The following is an 8,177-nucleotide window of genomic DNA, read 5'->3' on the forward strand; positions in this document are numbered from 1 at the left end:
CATTCTCCCGTCACATTGGATGCAGTCGCACCAGGAAATAACCCGGGCAACATCTGTCAGCTTAAAATATATACCTCTGGAGTTCCCATCATGGCTCAGTGGAAACGAATCTGACTAGCGTCCATGAGGGCACAGGTTCAATCCCTGGCCTCGCTCAGTGGGTTAAGGATCCGGCGTTGCTGTGAGCTGTGGTGTAGGTCACAGGCGTGGCTCAGGTCTGGCATTGCCGTGACTGTGACGTAGGCCAGCAGCTACAGCTTCAGTTCAACCCCTCGCCTGGGAACCTCCATATGCTGTGGGTGCCGCCCTGGAAAGACAAAATAAAATAAAATAAGATAAGATGAGATAAGATACGATACGATACGATACATACCTCTGACATGGCAAGAATCCTCCCGATATGTACCCCTCAGTTATATTAGCACAGATGTGAATATATAAGGCTGTCCACTGCAGTTTTATTTGTAATAACTAAAGACTGAAAACAGCCTAAATGTCTATTGTTAGAGAGTGGGATTAATAAATTATAGTACATCCATACAATATAATACCAGACAGAAAATGAAGTAGATATGCATACGTATGGAAAGAAATATGTATATAAATACATAAATATATACATAACATTTAGATATATAGCCTACAAATGAAGTTGATTTATATGAAAATCAAAATATATTAAGACCAAGTCTTATATGGCAATGATAAAATATTTATAATATTAAAAATGTAAATTTAAATAATTAAAATTAAAAATAAAACAAGTCCTATATGAAAGAGTGTGTATATATGTTCCTGCTGGTGGCAAAGAAAAAAAAGATCTATTTAAGCACAGAAAACTTCTGACAAGGTCCTACTGTATAGCACAGGGAACTATTCCAATCTCCTGGGAAAAGATAGAAAAGAATATAAAAAAATTCTTTTCCATGATGGAAAAGAATATTAAAAAAAAGTGTGTGTGTGTGTGTATATATATATATATATGTGTGTGTGTGTGTATGTGTGTATATATATATATATATGAATAACTCTGGTGTACAGCAGAAGTTGGCACAACATTGTAAACCAACTATAATTTTAAAAATTAAAAAATAAATTAAAAAAATAAAGTACCAAATTCTGAGAGAAAAAAAAAAAAAAAGAACATTTCTGAGTGATACATGAAAAGGTGTTAATGGTAGTTGCTTCCAGTTTAGGAGACAGGTTGTCTGCATCAAGAAGGGCTTGCTTTTCAGTATATTCCTATTTTAGCACTTCCATAGGAGCTAAGTTTTTCAGTTAAATGAAGGTGAAAAAAATAGCCTAGAAAAATGACTGCTCAGGAGTCCCCTTTCTCAAGTCCATTCGCCATCCAGCTTCCTCATTCTTGCCCCGGCTTCCTTCCCACCCAGCCCTGCCCTACTCCAGCCTCCAAGCCTGTTGGCACCACAGCTGCTGCCCCTGGGGGCGGCTATTCTTCATTCTGTGAAGACCAAGGCCTCCCTTTCATGGGAGAAACACACAAGGGCCTCGGATGCTTGGCAGAGGGAAATTGCCCCAGGTGGGAGCCTGTGAGCAAGCCAAGGGGCTTGGTTTCCTATGAAGTGTGTGGAAGGAGTGGCAGTTAAACACCCAGCTTCAAAGAGTCTAGGATTTTCAAAACTTGCTTTTGGGGAATATGTAGCTTTTATTGGAAGTGTCAGACATTAATGAGAGTGCTGGATCTTTCCCAGCCTGAAGAGCCCTCTCCCTCTCTTCACCTCCCCCACTCCTTCCAGCAACCGGATAGCCCCTCTATGATGAATCAGACTCAGAGTTCAAGGGAGATTCCGGTCCCACACCTCAGCCTACTTCCTCCCCCCATCGCTTCTATAAGAAGATGTGGAAGCTGAGAGGCTCCAAGGGGAGAGGCGTGGGAACCCCAGGGAAGGGCAGGGAGCAGGTTCAGACAGAGGCAAAGAATCCCAGGCTCCTTCACCTGCTCCTTTGGAAAAGCTTCCATTGGCGAAGATTAGGAATTCCAGGGCCTGGCCTTTGCCGGTTGGGATGAACCCTCAGCAAACAATTGCTCCTGTGGAAAGTGATTCTGCTCTTCAATACTTTGAGATCCCTAAACAGAAGGAGTGGTGAGAGGTCATTTTGTCCAAATACGTAGTTACAGATGAGCCTTACTCAACCACATTTGTCCTGCTGGTTCATTTCCCAGCCTTGGAAACTACCTAGTGTGCTTGAAAAGTAAGGAGCATGTCCAAAATACAGGGACACCTTCTAACATGACTAAGACACAGGACATACTCACAAACGTTTGCGGAATAAATGTATGCATTCATGTACGCATGAGAGAGTAAATATTTTATTTTTACTTATAACCTGAAAACATTAGATTAGACGTTAGATGACATTAGGTACTTAGACATTAGAAATTCCTCTCGTTGGGAGTTCCTGTTGTGGCTCAGTGGTTAACAAGCCCAACTAGTATCCATGAGGACTTGGGTTTGATCCCTGACCTCACTCAGTGGGTTAAGGATCCAGCGTTGCCATGAACTCTGGTGTAGGTTGCAGACATGGCTTGGATCCTGAGTTGCCGTGGCTGTGGTGTAGGCCAGAGGCTGCAGCTCTGATTTTGACCCCTAGCCTGGGAATGTCCATATGCCATGGGTGCAGCCCTAAAAAAAAAAAGGGAAAAAAAGGGGGAAAGATCCCTATCTTACTCATTTTTCAATAAAAGCTGGATGGACAGATGGATGAGTAAATGAATGGAAGAATATGTCATGTCGTGATCCTTGAAGATATAGGGACGTATTAAGACAATCATATATCAAGAGAGGTCAGTTCTGCCTAAGGCAGGAGGTGGGACAAGATGGCCTATTGGGTCTGTCTTCCTACCCAAGTATCTATAGCCTGAGTGAGTGTTCAGGAATATTTGTATCTAGATCCTGATCCTATGATGTTACTCAGTTTTCTCAAAAGTTATTCCTTGCTAGGGAGTTCCCGTCGTGGCGCAGTGGTTAATGAATCCGACTAGGAATCATGAGGTTGCGGGTTCGATCCTTGGCCTTGCTCAGTGGGTTAAGGATCCGGCGTTGCCGTGAGCTGTGGTGTAGGTCGCAGACGCAGCTCAGATCCCGCATTGCTGTGGCTCTGGCGTAGGGCAGTGGCTACAGCTCTGATTCGACCCCTAGCCTGGGAACCTCCATATGCTGCGGGAGCGGCCCTAGAAAAGGCAAAAAGACAAAAAGGAAAAAAAAAAAAGTTATTCCTTGCTAACCTGTGAACAGCCATCGGGGAATTGAGTCTCCACTGAATGGGAGGGGTGTCATCATCACCACTGCAGGCCCCTGGATCCCTCTTCTGCCAGTGACGATGGTGACTCCCTCAGGTAACCCCTCAGGAGTCTGTGCTCCTCCAGTCCCATCTCAATGCAATCTCCTGCAAGAAATAGGGGAAAGAGTGCTGTCCTTTCCTAAATACATCTTTTTCCCAGTGGGTATATCCCAGGTCAAATACAGAGGACCGAAACGGAGATATGCAAAGCTTATTTGTTCCTCTCCCTCGGGTAGCTCTTTAAGAGCAATCCAGCATTGGTGGAAAGTGGACTTGACCGCTAGGCATCAACAAAGAGAAAGTTCAACAGCTGCTGGCCTAGGGACAGGGTTCTGCCCCCTTCCCCTCCAGACCTCTTTGTCTCTTCAATTTCCCACCTTTTCTTTTTTTTTTTTTTTTTTTTTTTTTTTTTTGTCTTTTGTTGTTGTTGTTGCTGTTTCTTGGGCCGCTCCCACGGCATATGGAGATTCCCAGGCCAGGGGTTGAATCGGAGCTGTAGCCACCGGCCTACGCCAGAGCCACAGCAACGCGGGATCCGAGCCGTGTCTGCAACCTACACCACAGCTCACGGCAACGCCGGATCGTTAACCCACTGAGCAAGGCCAGGGACCGAACCCACAACCTCATGGTTCCCAGTCGGATTCGTTAACCACTGCGCCACGACGGGAACTCCCCCACCTTTTCTTCAAGTCCCGTCTTTCAAGTTCCCTAAATCAGACTCCCTACTCTTTACCTCCCCGCAGAAAGTTCTCTAAGTTATGGCCTTGAATTTACCCAGATGATCATGAAGACTCTGCTCCTGGCAGCAGTGGGTAGTTCAGGAGAGCAATGATGGGCTCTGGGACTCCAAACTCCCACCAAAGGATGGCCGGGGTCCTCATTGGCCAAGAAGCAAGCATGTCTGCAGGCATGGGGAGCACTCATTTTTTTCCCCAGAACCAACACAGCCTGGTCTCATCCTGGGAAGTCCTAGTTCTCCTCTTCGCTTGACTTTGACCCTGCCCCTTATAAAACAAGAACCCCAGCATGAATTCATCTAAGAAAGCATGCTCATTCCCGAGCATGGCTCACAGGAGAAGAGTCACCACATCCGTTGATAAGTGCACTCTCAGCATCTGGAATGACTCTAATTAGATTTGTCTTTAATTCCCAATATCCCCCTGATGAAATATCCCCCAGATAGTTCATTCTGCCATAATAAGGCTTATCGTCAAGACTCATCCATCCAGCACTAGTAGCGAGTCTGAGTAGTATCTATGAGGATGACGATTCCATCCCTGGCCTCGCTCAGTGGGTTAAGGATCTGGTGTTGCCATGAGCTGCGGTGTAGGTCGCAGATGTAGCTCGGATCCCGCATTGCTGTGGCTGTGGTGCAGGCTGCCAGCTGCAACTCCAGTTCAACCCCTAGCCTAGGAACTTCCATGTGGGTGTGGCCCTAAAAAGAAAAAAAAAAAAAAAGAATTGTCCTTCCAACTAGATCTTATCTTTGACAGGGGTGAGGAGAGGATGCTGTTCTCCTGCTGTCATTGTCAGAATGCTAGGGGGAAGCAAGTCCAAACACCCCTGATTCCCCCGGTTGATGTTCGTGGAAGACTGGACCCTTTCCAGTGTACCAAGCATGTACATGCGCAGCACGTCTTCAATCCAGCTCATGGGAGGCTGACAGGACCCCCCTCATACAGGGAAGGAAACTGAAGTGCTGGTGCTCGAGGTCATACAGTCTGTAAAAGGCCAAGTCAAACCTAGACACACAGGTCCCTTGACCTTCCTGCTTCCTCCACGTTACCTTTTTAAAAACATTTCATATTTCCACCTAGAATCCAAGATGGGTACCAAGACGGCTGCTGTGCTGGGGAAGAGTTACAAAACCGCCTCCCTCTTCCTGAGACAGGGCTGGATGCTAGGTGTCCCGAAGAGGCAGAGAGACCAGTGCCAGCCTTTCCGATCCTCGGAGGCCTGGGGTGGGAGGGGACATGTCATACACAAAGACAACCCATTACGTTACATCATCCAGAGCGGGGAGAGAAGAGACAGACGGGGGGGGGGGGGGGGGGGGGGGGAGGAAGGGGGGGGCGAGAAGAGAGGCCAGTAAACAATTTTCTGAGGACTTCTGGGAAAGCACACACACACACACACACACACACACACACATCTGGATGAGGGTGTAATGGAAGGAGCACAGCTTGGGAGGGAGGTGGACCCGGGCGGTCTCCCAGCTTGAACGTGACTGGCTGTGAGTCTGTGAGTAAACCACCAGGTCTAAGTCTCTGGTTTTTTCTTCATCTGCATCCAAAGACTGCAATAATCTCCAGAAAAACATTGAGTCCAGGGCTAAAGGAGAAGGCGATAGTGGACTCAGAGCAGAGGGGGTCCGGGGGCCAGAATGGAAAGGCATTTGAGAGCCTCGGATAAGGATTGAAGATGTCAGATTGAAGAAAGTTATTCTCCAGAATTCACAAACCCCCAAAGAAAGTTCAAATTCTTTTCTCCTTACGATTTTGATACCAAGCCCAGCTCCCCGCCCGGTTCGGAGTCCTTTCCATCCATCGCCACCCTCATGGGTCCTCCAGACTTGGTGAGGAGAGTCTTCCAGCTGCCTGTCTTCAGCCAGGCTTCCTCCTCCCCCACTCCCAGCTCCTGGGCCAGAAGCAAAGCCAGCCCACCACGGAGGCTCAACCCGAGGCAGACCTGGGCCTCCCGGCCCCAGCTGGGCCTCTCTGAGGCACACTTCAGAGGCAGAAGCCTAGAGGAAGAGGGCTCCCAAGTAGGGAAGCTGATGGCAGGGCTTGGAAGGGTCCACCTGGAGTGGAAATTTGAAAAAGGTCCAGGTGTTTTGCTAGGGCTGTGGTGCAGGCTGGCAGCTGCAGCTCCAATTCCACCCCTAGCCTGGGAACTGCCATATGCCACACATGCAGCCCTAAAAAGCAATAATAATTTTTTTTTAATTAAAAAAATAAAAGGGAGCTCCTGTTGTGGCTCAGCAGTAACAAAACCAGCTAGTGTCCATGAGGATTCGGGTTTGATCCCTGGCCTTGCTCAGCAGGTTAAGGATCCGGTATTGCGGTGAGCTGTGGTATAGGTCTCAGACACGGCTCAGATCCTGCATTGCTGTAGCTGTAGTGCAGCCAGCAGCTGCAGCTCTGATTCAGCCCCCGGTCTGAGAACTTCCATGTGCCTCACATGCAGCCCTAAAAAGCAACAAACAAACAAACCCCTCCCCCAAAAAAGAAAAAGACAAAGGTCCAGGGTCCAGACGGGGAAAGGGCCAGGCCCACTGCAGTCACTCTGCTGGCCTCCACCAAGGCCACGGTCAAGACCAAGAGTCAGATGTGGAGGTTACTGAGCAGATATTCATGGCTGAGTCCAGGGCCATGTTCAAGGACAAGGGGAGATGGAGGTGGTGGCTGAGGCCAGGAAGGCAAAAAGTAGCAGAGAGGGAAGCTTGGCATCAATGCTTTGGAGGATCTGCATCCACAGGCATCCTGGGTCATCAACCCAGTGGCCTAAGTCAGCAACCCAAGCTGGAGGCACAATCGGGATGGAACAGAAACAAGTGGGGGCAGTGGGCTGGGTAGGTGGGAAACCAAGGCCTGGGAGCAGCTCGGGGTTAGTGGGCCCGGCACTGTTACACTGTTCCCAGGGGATGGTGCCCAAGGCAGCTTTGATCCTGGAGCTGGAGCATCAGACCAGGGGCGGGCAGTCTTCTTCCAGGGAGCTGGCCCCCCTCTTCTTCCTCATTCAAATGGAACTTCCCCAACCCCACCCTTCTTCCTTGGGCAACATCTGGATTTTCCTCTGCCCCCAACTTCCCCACGACACCCCACCCTCACACTCCCTCTCAATCCCAGCCCGCTGAGATCAACTGCTCAGCCTTTCCCCACCCTAAGTCAGCAAGCAGGCAAGCTGCCTCATCCAAGCCTAGAAAGGCAGAGGGAGGAGTTAGCAGATCCTGGGTCCCCGGGTACCACCAAGAGTCAAGGCCTCATTCAGAGGAAAGTTGCCTCCTCCAGGCTTGGGCTCCAGCTTTCTCCTGTTAATAGAGATCATGACCCAACTGCCAGGACTGCTACAGCTTGAAAGGGGCTTTGAGATGCTGGGATGAAAGGCACTGGGTTGAGTACAAAGCACAGTGCAAGTTGTCCTGGGAGTGGGAGGCCTGGCCCTGGGCCTTCCCCAGCCCCCGTGCTGAGTCACTTCCTCCATCCTGGCTGGATTTTGCCTCTGTAATCCAGAGACACCAAACTCCCCTTTCAGGACAGCTTGGAGTTGAGGGGTGGGGTGTTCCCAGAGAGTGTGTGCAGGACACAGGCCAGGCGTGAGCCTCAGCTCATTGGGAGGGAAGGGCAGGCACCCCGGCTGTGATGCTGGTGGGGATGCTTCCATGTGTCTACAGCTCCATGACGTGCTGTCACCACGTTGGGAGAATGAGGTGGCTCAGTGATGAGCGTCATCGTTTTGTTACACCTGAAGAAAGAGGAACAAAGAACCAGGAGCTTTCCCAAGGTCTCACGGCACATCTGAGGAGAGAGCAGATCTGAAGCCTTCTGGCTCCCAGCGTCCTGCCCCCAGAGGCCAGCCAGACCCCGGTTACTCATTCCTTTGAATGCGAGCCTCTCCTAGGACCTTCCCTGCCCTGTGCTTTGTATTAGCAGGGCTGTGATAGGAACATTGGCCCGAGCGCAGCCTTGAGGGATTTTTTCAACTGCTCAACTAGTACATCTTCTGAAACTGGAAAGATCACTGGATATTTCAGGTTTAAGAAAAAGAAGCGGAAGTTCCCTTCGTGGCACAGTGGAAATGAATCCAACTAGGAACCATGAAGTTGTGGGTTCGATCCTTGGCCTCGATTGGTGGGTTAAGGATCTGGTGTTGTC

The 8,177-nt window shown here is 49.2% G+C and overlaps 1 long non-coding RNA gene across 1 annotated transcript; it reads right to left on the reverse strand.

Annotated features, from left to right (window-relative positions):
* Positions 1–1,646: 1,646 nt before the first annotated feature.
* Positions 1,647–5,877, reverse strand: LOC146399888 (uncharacterized). The gene is made up of 4 exons (XR_014816737.1): positions 5,798–5,877; positions 4,078–5,259; positions 3,248–3,408; positions 1,647–2,089 (listed from the first exon to the last, which is right to left on the reverse strand). It is a non-coding gene; the product is annotated as an uncharacterized LOC146399888 (long non-coding RNA).
* Positions 5,878–8,177: the final 2,300 nt, after the last annotated feature.

This window comes from Sus scrofa, chromosome 9 (genome assembly GCF_054392235.1).
Source record: "Sus scrofa isolate SSC_HxYL_T2T_F1_AM1 chromosome 9, Sscrofa_HxYL_maternal_Yorkshire_Landrace_v2.0, whole genome shotgun sequence".
Taxonomy (NCBI): domain Eukaryota; kingdom Metazoa; phylum Chordata; class Mammalia; order Artiodactyla; family Suidae; genus Sus; species Sus scrofa.